The sequence below is a fragment of the Nannobrachium achirus genome, assembly GCF_963921795.1.
Source record: "Nannobrachium achirus genome assembly, contig: SCAFFOLD_44, whole genome shotgun sequence".
In the NCBI taxonomy this organism is placed as follows: Eukaryota; Metazoa; Chordata; class Actinopteri; order Myctophiformes; family Myctophidae; genus Nannobrachium; species Nannobrachium achirus.
The window spans coordinates 35,320-51,770 of NW_027664878.1; positions in this window are offsets into that span (position 1 = coordinate 35,320).

Here is a 16,451-nt window from a genome sequence, read left to right on the forward strand (position 1 = left end):
GGACAGTGGAGGTCTTTTTAGTCAGGTCCCTTATGTCATTTTGTTGGATTTCTTTGAAGATTTGCTAAACTATACATTTTTTGGAAAGGTTATTGTCTAAGGAATCAGAAAATCAATGTTTCCATTTACCCAGATGTGTTTATGGTGGCCATATTGGAATATACAATTTTTGCTTTGTATATATTGTATTTTGCTTTGTTTAACAATGACAGTGAGATACTTGTTGCACTAACTAGCATTGACTGCTACGGTCTCTTTTTGTAAGACACTTTATGTATATATACTTTTATTTGCCCCCTCTATTGATGCACCTTCTCTTTATTTGTATTGTACTGCTCTTGTTTTTTCCTCTTATCTATCTTTTTTCTTACTTCTCTGTAACTTTGTAAAAAACTGTATACTGCTGTGCTACAACAGGACAACTGAATTTCCCCCTTGGGATAATAAAGGTATCTATCTATCTATCTATCTATCTATCTATCTATCTATCTATCTATACAAAATGGCCACCATAAAATTACGTTTTGTAATATCTCGGCCTCTAAATAAGCTGGAACATTGATTTTAACTGCTAAACCTACATGTTCAGGGTCAAGGAATACAATGGTGGTAGTTATAAAGCTCAACTAATTACAACATTAACCCTTAGATGCATGACTGGGTCCAAAACGGCCTGGTGTGGTTGTTTTCTTGCAATATTAGATTCACTATGTAATGTTGTTGGATTGTTTTGAAGATTTGCAAAACTATACCTTTTTGGAAAGATTATCATCTAAGGAATCAGAAAAATCAATGTTTCCATTTGCCCAGATGTGTATATGGCGGCCATATTGGACAAAATGGCAGCTGTAAAATGTATGTTTTGTCATATCTTGGCTTATAAATGAGATGGAACATTGATTCTAATGGCTAACCCACATTTTCAGGGTCAAGGAATCCAATGGTCAAAGTTATCATTTCATTTTTTTGTATCATCAATCTTGCCTGGCTCCAGCCCATGGACCCGCCCACTCTCTGAGCAGACTGGTTCTCTTGGTCCGGTGTTGTCATATGACGCTTAACTTGATATGGTATCTTGGCGTACCAGCCAATGAAATCAATGCAAGACGGAGGAGGGGGTGGGTCTAACTTCAACAGAAACAGTGGAGGGGGGAGCTCCGGCGGGTGCCGCCTAGGCTCCCGAACGGGTTCTCAACGCTGGCTTTGACATGGTTGTCTCTCGCCCTATTCGCCAGGCCGGACCTGCCACGATAAAGGCGGCGCTTCGACAAGAATCGCAGCTCGGTCCTGCCTTAGGACCGAACCGCCTCTACACATATGTTTTGAGCGCTCCAAGTGGTGCGAGCGGCCCGTTGTCCCTGTTCACGATCTCCCACACACTCTGATGCACCACCCAGCCCTCCTCGATACCTAGGTACGACTTTAACTTCGTCCCGATTCTTCGCATCAAGTATGCGCCGGATTCCGGTAGAACACCTTCACCCGTATTTCGGTCGCCGGACCGGTGATGCCCTTCTGACCGCTGCCCCGCAGGTCTCCTGCCCGCTGTCAGGACTTTTATGTGTGTCATTTTTGCCTGCAGCCAGAGATCAACACCCAACCAGCTGGGCTCCCTCTGACTTGCCTATAAGGTTTTTATTTTAGCACAATGGAAACGGTTCCTTGCCTCTAATGCTCCTGCCTCCGCAAAGCCCGTCTTAGGGGCCCACTCGCCAAGTGATACTTGCTTTCGCCCTTCGATACCTTCAATCAGCGGGAGTTTCTCCCCAACGCATTTCATCAATTCCTGATGTTTCTATTCCCAGGTGCTATCGCCTTTAAACATATAAATACATATCTATATCGGAAAAGTTAGTAATAGAAACGTACTTTTCGTGTCTGTCTTTGGTGCGGGTTAGGGTTGGTGCGGGTTGAGGATGGGTTCCAATGCTTTGTATTTTTTCCTCTTTTCTTCATACGCTTTCCAGAGTATTGTGACGTCTACTACTCTTACTTTTCCCAGCTTATGGAATACCAGGTCTGGCCTCTTGGTTCGGCCTGAGGGGAGCGTGAAACATTGCTCCTTGTAGACTTTCCATTTCTTGATTTTGGCCAACCAGGCTAGCAGATTGCAGACCTTATTGTGTCTGGCGCATCTGCTGTTTGTGACTTTTCTGCACACTCCTAGGACGTGTTGGAGCGTCTCTACCTGGGTTTTACATCTTCTGCATCTTGTCTCCTCTAGCTAATGCAGATCTTGTAGGAATCACATTTGACCTCATTTTGAGGGCAGTTCTGAACTGTCCTTGTGTGATTCCTTTTTTCTCGGGCCCTTTGAGCCAATCATTACTTATCTTGTCGCTTTGGAACTGTTTTATTCCTATACCTTGTACTGGTTTTTCGCACCAGTTCTTGAATTCTTTGTGTCGCCATTGGCATGGCCTTGGCGTTTCCCCTAAGGTCGGATCGCCTCCTGGCGTCTTATGAATTCTTTTCCTCTCGCCCCATTTGGGGACTTCCTCAGCTTTTCCTCCAGCTAAGATCCATAATTGCTTCAGTCTAGCTTCGCCATAGCAGATTTTCATTATTTCCCTTGTGACTGCATCTGATGAAGCGCTAAGCCTGTGCAGTCTTCTCACTTGTATGGCCGGTATTACTTCACTCAATCTTTGGATGGCCAGTCCTCCATCTTTTTTCTTTGAGTACAAGAGCCCATCGCAGGTGTTTGGTGGTAGAGACAGCCACCTTTTGATGTTTCTCCTGACGCTTCTGTCTGCTGCGATGAGGTCACCTGCTGCGAGCTCTGTCAGGTCTGCATGATAGTATGTTTGCGGTATCGCGTAAACTGTGAGGAGCTCGGTCTTTAGCATCGCTTTCACCCATTTATCGATATTCCCTTCATAGTCTGGGGGTGTTGTTCCACCCCATGGATCTATTCTAATACCCAGGTATTTGACCGGGTCACCTTGTTCAATCAACTTCAGTTTCTCTCCGCAAAGTGTCCAATTAATGTCCTCATTCAGTACATAGGCGCCTCCTAGATACTCCAGGAAAAAGCCATTACACTTCCTGGGTTGTACTTTTAGTCCTGTTAGTTTGCAGAAGGACTCAAGAATCGCTATATTCTTTTCCATGCCCGCTTTTGTAGCACTCACGAGCACCAAGTCATCTGCGAAGGCCATGGTGATGACCTTTTGTTCCCCTATTCTTACCCCTTCTCCTTTGCTTTCCAGAGTCACCAGGAGGGGGTTTATGGCGGTATTAAATAATAGGGGCGACAGGGGGCATCCCTGTTTAACTCCTACTTTGAGAGGAATTTTTGGGGTCGCTGTGTCTCCGCTTTTCACAATCGTGTAACTGTCGTCATACATGCTTTGGATTAATTTGATGATGTGATCATCCACTTCCCTCCTTCTGAGCGCTTCCCATAGGTGCTTGTGTGACACGGAGTCAAAGGCTTTGGCGAAATCTATAAATATGACTCCCAAAGACCTCTTGTCTTTTTTGCAGATTTTAATGAGGCTATTCAATATCATTATATTTTCTGCGCACCCCTTCAGCCTCTATAAACCCTCTTTGTCTGACATTAATCTCGCATGCCTTTGCCAGACGTTTATGTAACGTTTTTGCAAATAAGCGTATGAACAGTGAGCCAATAGTTATTGGCCTCCAGTTGTTCACATCCTCTAGTTTACTCTTCTCGACTGTTTTTGGGATAAGAGTGGTTCGGTTTGCTATGAAGCATTCTGGGACAAAGCCTGACACCATCCAGGTGTTGAACATGGAGGTGTTGAACAGGAGGTCCAGACATGATGTTGTACCTCTATGAACATCTACCCTTGTGCCTTGTCCATCATTAAGACATTAGTGATCTTTCCTCCAATAGCTCTTCTATTGAGGTGCTGTTGTGCAGTCAGAGGTGCTGTTGGGCTGTCAGAGTGAGACGTTGACGCAGAGAATTCTGTCGAGTCGCTCTGAACTACTTCCAACCCGGCCACACTGCCGGCGGACCGGACCGGCTCCGGTGGTCCGCGGTCCACCACCGCTATACTGCCCTACAAAGGCAGAACGCAGTAACTACATTTTTGGAAAAAATTGAGTTAGAATAAAAAATGAACTCCTTGATGTCTGTTTTATCTTGTGATAAAGTTTCAGAGTGAAATTTTGTTTAGTTTTAGAGAAAAAACGTTATAAAAATTGCAGTAACTACAAAACATGCACCAAAACCAAGGCAGAACGCAGTAAGTGTAGTTACTGCGTTCTGCCTTGGGAATGGGAACACTTTTTTTTCTCCCCCATTTCGCGCCGTAGCCTGCATCCCCGCGAAAAACTTTTTTTTTCCCCATTTCGCGCTGTAGCCTATATCCCCGCGAAACTCTCCTTGAGCATAAATAACCTACTACACATCCATCAAGAAAGATGTCACTATCCAGGGGACAGATAATGGTGGAACTGGCATTAAAGAGAAAATATCCAGGTAGGTTTAACATGACATTACTTCATTTAGTTATATTTTAGAACCAATCATTCACATCACATGCTCGAATGGTGTTTTACAATACCTGTTAGTGATGATCTGCTCCATGAAAGCTGTGGCATAATCCTGTGTAGCCTTTAATGCAGTGGTTCCATTTGGTTCTATTTGTACACACTCTGAGTTACAGACCCAGGGTCCATTTGGTTCCTAACTATCATTTAGCTCGGGACCCCTGGAACTCCCTTAAGGACCCTGGGGGTCCCCCGACCCCACTTTGAGAAACAATGCTTTAACGTGATCATTGATCGGCCGATGCCGTCATCTTTGTTGTTTGTCCACTTGTTAATTAAGTTAATCCAACCGGTCTCGAAGGGTTTCATGTAATGATCACACAAAAAAGCAAGTAGCAAGAATGATCTCTGTTGGTCTGTTGATTTGTCTGCTGCTGTACAGAATGTCACTCTCCCCAGCTAGCAATAAGGCAGCGTTGCTACTGACGTGACGCTGGTGTTTAAAGACGTGAAGTGACATTCAAATGCCATTACAGAATTGGCAGGCCAACGATCTATTCTGTGAAAAATCCATTCGTTTAAATTCTTCCGGTTTCACCATACTTTGTCCGTCAGCTTTCTGAAGTTAGTCTTGAGGTATATTTTTCCCTTGAATTACTAGTTAGGCATAATGCATTTTCCTCATGGTACACCACGGGAAACACAGCACATGCCTAACAGTTTTACTGTAGGTAAAAATGTACCTTTGTCAAGACAACGAATGCAGTGTAGCTTTTCAAAATGTTAACCCTTCACTGACACATTCAGAAAACATAATGTTTCAGGCACAGTGGTGTAAAGTAACCAAGTAGATTTACTCAAAACATGTAATTGAGTAGTTTTGAGGTTAATGGTACTTGAAATTTCCAATACTTTTACCTCTACTCCTGTCCTACTCCTCTACTCCTCTAGACCATAACTAATCCTCTACTCCTGTCCTACTCTACTCCTAAACTAGATAATATATATATATATATATATTATCTAGAAGTAACTATGTCTCACTATGTCATCCTTGGATGAGTCATACAGCAACTTGAGAAAAAGGTTCAATTCAATTATATTAAGACTGAAATATGGCATCACTATTAAAATATACATTTGTCTAGACTTAAACAAATATGCACAATTCATAAGTATAGTTGATACATACTATTAAATATGATCAGAACAACACCAAAAACAACAATATTGTAGTTACTGCACTTTGCCTTTGCATTGGTATCAGAGCCATGTAGGCAATGCAAAGGCAGAGTGCAGTAACTACGTTTTGGGGGTCAAAGGTCAAATCAGCCATTTTGATTTTTGGCCATGAGAATTACCTCATGAATACATGCATAATTAAAGTAATATCACTTGTATACCTATAACCCATTTTGCTGGCCAGTTGAAAAACTTTGAAGTCAATTATCTCAGTTTCACCTTGAGCGTAGTTACTGCGTTCTGCCTTTGTAGGGCAGTATAGTTCCAAGGTTCCACCGAACGAACGCAAGCCAGAAACAGCGGCTCGTGGAGCAGCAAAGATCCGGTAGCACCGCAACAAACAATTGTGCTACCAGGCTAAGGCAACAGGGAGGAACAATAGCAGGGCCATAGTCTACTCTTGATCAAAGCCACTGTAACTACAACGGCATAAAAATGCCAAGACCAAAGAATGCAACAGAGGAGGATTTGGATGAGATACGGAATTCATTGAACTTCATGACTGAGGAGATAAGCACCGTGAAAGCACAGCAAACGAAGCTGCTGGCGCTTATGGGGGAGGTACGGCAGCTAAAAATCCAAAGCATGGAGAAAGACAAGAAGATTTGCGACTTAGAGCGGAGAGTCGACGATTTGGAACAATACTCACGTATTGAAGATGTGATCATCAGTGGGTTGGAAACTAAACACCAATCCTATTCTAGGGCCGTGTCGGGAGACAAGGACGGAGAGGATTCCCCACAAGAAGAACTGGAATCACTGGAAACCCAAGTCGTCCAATTCTTTGTGAAAAAAGGATTGAAACTAAAAAGTGAGGATATTGCAGCGTGCCACACGCTGCCACGAAAAGATGCCAAACTCAAGCCTGCAATCATAATTCGGTTTCAAAATCGAAAATCAAAAAATGCACTAATGAAGCAGGCCAAAATGCTGAAGGGGACGAACGTCTATCTAAATGAGCATCTCACTAATAGTCCAGTCATTATATGAAAAAACCTAAAACAAATTGCAATAGTAGCAAACTCAACTGATTCTGTATCCTCATTATGTCCTTAGTGAGGGAAAAAAAGTCCCAAGGAATCCCATCGGGACAAAGTTTTGAAAACGACCTACCTACCTTCACTTACTATACACTACACTATAAAGGAAAAATGATTCCCAAAAAAATCTGCTTTAAGTGGGATGTGAGGGGTCAAACTAGGGGTTTTTAATTATTCTGAATCCATTGCAAGCATTTGTTTTGCATGAAAAACATTCCTTGGGCTAAAAACGGACCCCAAAAGACTGTGAAAATTGATGACTCATCACTAAACCATCATTTTGAGGCAATGGTGGATGTGAATTATGAAGAAACAACACGAATATGGTGGAGAACGAATATAACAGAGACTGGATGACAGAACTAAGCAGTGACTATACATTCCCGTTTGGAAATGTGGAGGATGAGGAGTTTATAGTCAACACAAACCCCTATGAAGAGGGGGACAGTCTTTACAACTCTCTTCATGAAGGGGTGGACAAACAGCGCATATTACCAACATGTGAAAAGTTCAACTTTAAGTCTTGTGATCATTCAGAACACAATTTTTATGGGATGGAGAGCAATATTGATCCAGATAACCACTTCTATAATGACATCACTATTAACTGTGAGTTCTACACTGACGACCAGCTGCAGAGAAATGTGAAGCGAGAAAGAGCCTTATCATTAATACATTTTAATAGTAGAAGTCTCTACAGAAATTTTAGTAAGATTAAAGAATATGTGATGAATTTTGATACCAGATTTAATATAATCGCAATTACAGAGACGTGGCTCAACGAGACGAAAGAAGCCGAATTGGAAATGGAAGGGTATGAAATGTATTCAGTCAATAGGACCAATAGAAGAGCAGGCGGAGTTGCCCTTTATGTTGATATAAATCTTAAATGCAAAGTGTTACACAAGATGACAACAACAATAGAAAATGTAATGGAATGCCTAACTGTCGAAATTGATGTGAAAAGGGGTAAAAAATATAATTATAACCTGCATCTATAGAACACCGGGATCTGACATAAAACAGTTCAAGGATATTATAGCTGGGTTGTATGACAATCTAAATAATAGTAAGGCGGCCTTCCTGTGTGGTGATACCAACATTGATCTGCTAAATTCGCATGGAAATAATAAAATATCTGAATTTATTGACACAATGTTTGGAATAGGTCTGCATCCCATGATTACGAAACCAAGCAGAATAACGTCAAAAAGTGCAACTTTAATAGATAACATCTTTACAAATGGAAGCTGTTGGAAATTAATAGAACTAACATTAAAGGGACGTGGAAAGTGATAAATAGTATTATAAAAAAAAGAAAGGGAAATGTTGAACTTCCACACTATTTTGTAAATAACCAAGATGAAATTGTAAACAACAGAAAAGAGGTCACGGAGGAATTTAACAACTATTTTGTAAACGTAGGTCCCAATTTAGCTAAAGACATTAGTGAACCAAGTGATACGGGAGGTTTTGAGGTGGACAACAAGGATAGAAATGCATATTCCATGTTTTTAAACAAAGTAAGTGAGAAGGAGATTATTGACAATGTGAATGAATTTAAAAACAAAAAAATCAACTGATTATAATGAAATTGACATGTCCCTAATTAAGTCTGTAATTGAACATATTGCCAAACCCATAACACATATTTGCAATCAGTCTTTTCTGACAGGTATATTTCCAGATGGTACGAAGGTTGCCAAAGTCATTCCTATCTATAAGAATGGTGATAAACACTCATGTTCTAATTACAGACCCGTTTCCTTACTTCCCCAATTCTCCAAGATTTTAGAAAGGATATTTGTAAAAAGACTTGATAACTTCATTGAAACATATAGTCTATTAAGTGACCATCAGTATGGTTTCCGTGCCAAACGATCAACCTCACTAGCAGTCAACGAACTAGTAGAGAATATAGCAACTGCGGTGGAAAATAACGAGTATACAGTAGGGGTTTTTATTGATTTACGTAAGGCTTTTGACACAGTCCACCACAAAATATTATTAAAAAAACTAGAGAATTACGGAATTAGAGGTGTGGCATACAATTGGGTCAGAAGTTATCTTGAAAATAGATATCAGTATGTGAATGTCAACAATGCAAAATCAGAACTAGGGAGAGTCCCCCCCAAGGTTCAGTGGTGGGGCCTAAGCTTTTCATTCTCTATATCAATGACCTAGGTAGAGCACTGAATCAGTTACACTTTGTCAATTTTGCTGACGATACAACGTTATATTGCTCTGGAAAGAAATTGAGGGAACTTTTGGAAAAATGTAAAGAAATGGTTCGACATAAACAAACTTTCATTGAATGTAAGCAAAACAAAATGTATGGTGTTTGGAAACAAGAAGACAAACGAGGAAATTTCACTAAAGATTGATGAAGTAGAGATTGAGAAGGTGCTGCAAAATACATTTCTGGGAGTGATTATAGACAACAAATTAAATTGGAAATCTCATATAAACTATATAAAGTCAAAAATATCTAAATCTATTGCAATTCTTTACAAAACTAAAAACATCCTAGATCAAAAGTAATTATATCTATTGTATAGTTCACTTATAACGCCTTATCTGACATATTGTGCCGAAATTTGGGGAAATACATTTAAAACAACTACTAATTGTATAACTTTATTACAAAAAAAATGCCTTAAGGATTGTCTATGGAGTCGATTATGTACACCCAACCAATGGATTATTTATAACATGCCTTATAACGTGCCTTGAAATTTAGGGATTTGGTTGAACTAAAAACGCTAGAGATACTGTTCAGAGCTAAATGCAAATCACTTCCCGACTGTATCCAGGGGTTGTTCTAAATGCGAGAGAGCCGGTATTTACTGAGAGGAAAATTTATATTCAAACAAAAAAAGGAACGGATAAATGTCCGAAGTAGATGTGTTACGGTCAAGGGAGCCAAGTTGTGGAACAAATGTGATGATGAATTAAAAGAGTGTACAAATATGGCGAAGTTTAAGAAACTCTTTAAAAACAAAACCATAGATAGATATGCAGACTTGCAGAGTAAAAAGGACGATCCTATCTTAGTGGAGAGTCTTACATTTTAATTTGCTAGTGGTACTATTTTGTGATTACCAGATTTATGGATTTATGAAATTAGGGAGAAATAAAATGTTTATTTTTATTTTTTATACTTTTGTATCTTAATATTTTTTGAATGCTGTATTAATGAGTGGAATCATGTTATAATTGAATTTGTTATACTATAAATGATGTTTTACATGTTTTTTAAAAACAACTTTAGGGTAGACGTAATAAGCTTAGGCTTCAGTCTATTCCTTTTTTTTCCAGGGAAATGTATATGAAATGTGATTATGAAATGTGTTTATGAAATTAAATGTTTCTTTACATGGACAAAAATAAATAAATAAACTACACTACACTAAACTAAACATCTTGGCAACTAAGGTGCCATAATCGTCATATTCTTTCAATCGACTTAGGTCTACTCCATCTGGGCCTGGAGCGGAACTTTTCTTAATTGTCCTCCTCAGTTCCCAAATCTCTTCTGCGCTTATTAGCGTCTTGAAATGGCTGTTATCTGCTGGGGGACCACGCTTAAATCCTCTCAGTCCCTTATATTCCTCCATAGTGCTCCACTTTTTGCCATACACTTCCATTATATGGTTCGGAGATATGAGACAGTCCATTTCTTCCACATTGTCTAATACGAATTTTGCCAGTTTCTTTTACCCTTTTAGCAAGAGTCTTTTTACCATTCGCTTTAAGACTAATATCTTGCACGTCTCGTTTCTTTTTCTTTTCAAGGGGCGCTTTGCCACCCTCTTTTTTCTGACCTCTCCGGGTCTGATGTTCTTGTACATTTCTTGGATTTTGTGTAAGATACTCTCCTTATTGCAGTCGGAGAGTCTCAATCTTACATCCTTATCTCTTTTGTTCACGCACCAACCTCTGCGGCCCTTACTTATGATGGTTCGTCTCAGGGCTGTCTTCACTCCTTGCGAGGTGTTGACAGCTTTCTTCTCTCGTTTCTCGATATTCTCATTTCAGGGGTCTCATCTTGGAGGTGTTATTGGGTTCAAAAAGCGATGTCGTTTTTAAAGCTTTGTTGAGGAGGCGAGGCCGAAGTGCTACCTTTTTACCACCTCCCTCCTCTTCACTTGTTGACCTTGGTTTCGCGGTTAGCTGCTACTCACAGGGAACTCCTCTTGGCGGCGGTCAACTTGTTCCCCTGAGCTCCTAAGAGCCCTAATACCCCAAGAATGTCTCAGGATTGAAAATATTATACAGGTGTGTCCGTGATCACCCATATTTCTGATGTTCTTAGTTTGATTTTGTGAGTGCAGCATCTTTACTTGCTTCTTGTGTCCCCCTGTGAAGAAAAGAGGGGAGGGGCGACAAGGAGCGGTATGGTTAGCACAGCTCAACCTCTGGTAGCACTACACAATTCGAAATATGATTTCCTAGGTGTTTGTTTGCACCCCGGAGAAGGGATAATCCCTCTGTGCATTCTACCCCACTATCTCCGGGGGCATGCCCCCAACACCCGTCGAGGGCCATCGCGATGCTCTGTTTTAATTAAACAGTCGGATTCCCCTGGTCCGCACCAGTTCTTCCGGGGCGGCCGCCCCCCGAGGGGAGCGGGACCGCGGCGAGTACCGTAGCTGAGGAGATCCGCGGGTAGGGCCCGGCGCGCGTCCAGAGTCGCCGCCGGCTCGCGGCACCCGCCCCCGCCGACCGACGGCCTTCCCGGGCGAGTGAGGCCGGCCGGCGGCAGCCCGCCACGGCGGCGGCGCCCCGAGAGGCACTTCGCCCGGCGCCGGAGCGGCCGGGATCCCACCCGGGGCGGCGAGCGCCGCCTTTCACTTTCATTGCGCCACGGGGTTTCTGAGTACCCTCTGACTCGCGCGCGCGTTAGACTCCTTGGTCCCCGAGATCGTTTGGGGTGTGCAATAGGATGCTACAGATGTTCTACCAGTCTGTCATGGCAAGTGTCCTCTTTTTTGGTATAACATGCTGGGGTGGCAACAACAGAGCAGGTGACACGTTTAACCTAAACAGACTGGTGAGGAAAGCAGGCTCTGTCGTTGGGTCCTCTCTATAGGGGGTGGAGGAAGTAACCAGGGTGCGCACAGCGAGGAAGCTAGATTCCATCTTGGAGAACTCCTCCCACCCCCTCCATCTAGAGATCACCAGTTACTGGAGTAAGAGAGGAAACGACCGCTTTGCCTACCCAGGACGGAGATGTGAGAGATTAGGAAAATCTTTTGTACCGGCTGCCCTTAAGCTGTACAACGAGACACATAACGGATGCTTGAAAAGGTCTCCCTTCCTAACTTAGACTGACGGAACTATTGCTGTATTGACTTTGACCTCTAAGGAACTATTGCTGTATTGACTTTGACCTCTAAGGACCTTCCGGGGAGAGTGCTCATGTGCGTCTTGCGGTGACACGCTTCCTAGTTTCTTCTTCTCTGAGCTGTCTTTTTGTTTTTTGTTTCGCACTGATTTTTGACATTGCACTATTAGGTTGTGTTGGTAGTTTCTGAGTATTTTGCTTTGTTTAACAATGACAGTGAGATACTTGTTTGCACTAACTAGCATTGACTGCTATGGTCTCTTTTGTAAGACACTTTTTGTATATACTTATATAAAAATATATACAAATGCATGGAAGGCTGGCAAAGCCTTTGTTCTTTCTTTACCTAGAGCTCGCCACAGTGGTTCAGTCTACACCAGAGGCCATAGAAATGGATGTGTTCTTCAGCAAGAGGTTAGTTTGCTTTGACCTGCACTAAAATGTCCTTATCTGGGTAGGGAGATACCAACTGTGTATTAGGTGGGGTTTGCTGTGAAGCCAGCACAGCCTGGTGGATCAGCAGTGTGTCTGCTTCTTCGTGGTTATTGTCTTCAAAGACCAGGTCTTTGTTGCTCCAAATGTATCTAGAAGCAAATGTGATGATCAGCTTGGAAGATCCCCTGTTGTACTCTAGAGTTTTGGCAGCAAGATAGTCAGTCAGATCAGCCTTAGTCTGACACCAACATCAGACACATAACACATATGTGTTTGATGTTGGTGTCATCTCTGATACTTAATAGAAGTTTCTCCTTGTCTTTGTTCATCTCTGGTTGCACTCTTCAGATAATCTTTAATCATAATCTTGTGTTAGTTGCATCAGTCTGTCATTGAAGAAGCCACTCAGATCCTTGACTGTCACTACAGTTGCTGTTTTTTTTGCTCAGCTTCTGCACAAGCACCATGCCATCCACTAGTGCTGTCTAATGACTAATGTATCTGTTGCATCTTGGTGGGTAACATTTCCAGCTTGAGTTGGCTGGTCTTCATGGGGCATATCTTCTCTTGTCACACAGGGAGGTTCTCCTGTATAGGCAAGGCAACCTAGCTGCAGAGTCTACCTCAAAACAGATGAAGATGTTAACAATGCTCTGCAGATTGGATGAAGCTGAAATGCTGTCAACACTGGAGTCCTTTGTATGTGCATCAAGATAATCCAAGATAATTGTTCTGCAAACATAGGGCAGAAAGTGACAAGCCCCCTCCAACACCTGTAGCTCTGAAGCAGAACATCTTGAGAATCCATGTCCAAACAAAGGCATGGGTGTCGTATCCTGTGAAACCATACCCACCAAATATTACCATGAATTAGATATTGTTCTACAAGCTCATCAAATGTTTTACAGTCTGGAGTTGAGCTGCCGGCCTGTCTCATCCATTCAGGCATGGAGTGTTGCCATCATTAACATTCCCTTTGTTAAACTGGTATTTCTATTCTAGACTCTTTGTCTAGTGGGATATTTCATGGGCACAAGCAGCCATTGCTCTGAAGGATCGACAGCTGGATCCCCTACAATAAAAATAACTCAAGAGTTAGTATCTGTTAGGCTGACTGCCTGAGCTGTGCCATTTTTGGAGCGGTGAAAGCGCTCCCAATAGACAGGTATGTCCGTGGGTATGTGGCTGGGTGGCTGGCTGGGTGGCTGGCTGGGTGGCTGGCTGGCTGGCCGTGTCCGTAGCCTGGCAATACCTTGAGTGGCCACACACAACACACTAGTTAAAGGAGGGGCGCTGTTTTGTGCAGGCCAGGCACACTCACCACTCACTCACAGGCACAGTTTACTCACTCACTCACTCACTCACTCACATAGGGTACAGCTGCTCAAATTCACCGCTCCACTTCGAACCGAGGTTTGATTTTTTACCCATATGGTGGATTATGCATTTCAATGGGATGAAATTATAAATGAAATTATAACTTGAACCATTGGATTCCATTGAAATCAATGTTCTGTGTTATTCAGAAGTCAAGATATTACAAAACATACATTTTACGGTGGCCATTTTGTCAATTCCAATATTCGCCGCCACAGACATCTGGGCTAATGGGAAAATTGATTTTCTTATTCCTTAGACAATATCCTTTCCAAAATTGTATAGTTTTGCAAACCTTCAAAAAAAAAATCTAACAAAATGACATAGTGAAACTAATATTGCAAGAAAACAACCACACCAGGCCGTTTTGGACCCAGTCATGCATCTAAGCGTTAATGAAATATTTGAGCTTTATAACTGCCACCATTGGATTCCTTGACCCTGGAAATGTAGGTTTGGCAGTTCAAATCAACGTTCCAGCTTATTTAGAGGCAGAGATATTACAAAAAGCAATTTTATGGTGGCCATTTTGTACATTCAATATGGTCGCCATAAACACATCTGGGCAAATGGAAACATTGATTTTCTGATTCCTTAGACAATAACCTTTCCAAAAATGTATAGTTTTGCAAATCTTCACAAAAGTCCAACAAAAGTATAAATCAAAGCATAAGGGACCTGACTATTTCTTGGCATTTGCCCAGCATGTCAGCCAGATTCATCTTTTTTTTTTTGGGAGGAGGTGGTTGAGGTAGTGCACTTGCTGCTGCTGCTGATGCTCCTCCATCTTCCTCAGATGGTCCTGAGGCAGCACCATCATCATCACGCCTCTCATTCTCTTCAGGCAATGCCAGGATCTCCTCCAGTAGCACATTTCTTACTGCATCTACTGGGCTGCTGTTATTATACCCATGCATGTGTTTTACTGTGTAGATTAGCTCACCTTGTGGTTTTACAAAATTTCTGTTATATTTTAACACATATGGTGCCAATCCTGAGTTTCCCGAGTTTGTATTGGTACCACCGCTGTGCCAACCCCGAGTTTCCCGAGTTTGGGCCGTTTTTGAAGAAATTTTAAGTTTTTCTTTTTCAAAAATGTTTTTTGGACCTCCAGAAATGTGTTAGGCATGATCGCGATCGCGAAATTGCATGTTTAACCCCCATACCACCCCATTCTTTCAAACATGGCAGCCATGTTTGTTTACATCTGAAGAAAACATAATGGCTGATAAATCATGAATGCCTGAACGGATTTCCAAGCGGATTTTTTTGTTTGAAAGCTGTGAACAGTGGGCACACACGTGGTGCATCATCTAGGCATGGGCGTGCACGATCCGTGCACTATAAATTACATGGAAGTCTATGGAGACCATGGCATCGCGGGACATTGAAGAGAAAAATCACAACCAAACACAGACCAAATCAAACCTTTTTTCGTGAACGTTCTAACTCTGACTCTTCTCATCAGAGATATCTCCATTTAACCATGTTTCAGACACTGTGATAACATTAGGTTTGTGAAGCATGACCCAAGATTTTAACTAGGTTGTAATGTAAGTGCATGGAGGTCATTGCTTCTTGCCTAACAATGTGTTATAATTGTGACCAACTGTGCTGTATACAAATCATCTGTGCAGGAGTACTCCAGCTATCAGTAAGAACCAAATGGACCATTACAGGTCTGTAGCCTACAGTCAGTGTAAAAATAGAACTAGCCTTAATTGGGTGTTGTGAGTAAAATGGTTTAATAACACAAAACATATATAAAAACATCACAGCCAAACCAATGCAAATTACTTAAAATGGGTGCAATTCACAGCAAGTCCAGTGCAAAATATATAGACAAAAAATTACAATAAACTATGTAGCTGTTCTGAAGTCCTGTGTGTAGCAAATACAGTTTACATCAAACGGCTGCTTAAAACATTAGTCGCCTTTAAGATGATGCAAATGACTCCAGCATGTGTCACAAACGGTAAGACATTTGCCACAAAGTGTACAGGTATCTCTTCTGTATGAGTTCTCATATGTTTGTTTATGTTACTTGTGTCAATAAACCCTTTGCCAAAGGCTGTGCAAGTAATGTGTATTTTCATGTCACCCCTTTGACTGCAGCCTTTGCCACAAACCGTACAAGAAAATCACAATAAACTATGTAGCTGTTCTGAAGTCCTGTGTGTAGTAAATACAGTTTACTTCAAACAGCTGCTTAAAAATAAGTTGTCTTTAAGATGATGCAAATGACTACAGCATGTGTCACTGCCACAAAGTGTACAGTTATCTCTTCTGTATGAGTTCTCATATGTTTGTTTGTTACTTGTGTCACTAAACCCTTTGCCACAGACTGAAGTAGAGGGTGTTTCTGCTGTATGGGTCCTCATGTGTATTTTCACATCACCCCTCTGACTGCAGCCATTGCCACAAACCGTACAAGAAGACATGTTATCTCCTGTATGAATCATTATGTGTCTGTTTAGTTTACTTTCAATATTAAAGGTTTTATATTCAATTTTATATAACAATTCAAGTGTTGTTGTTTGGAG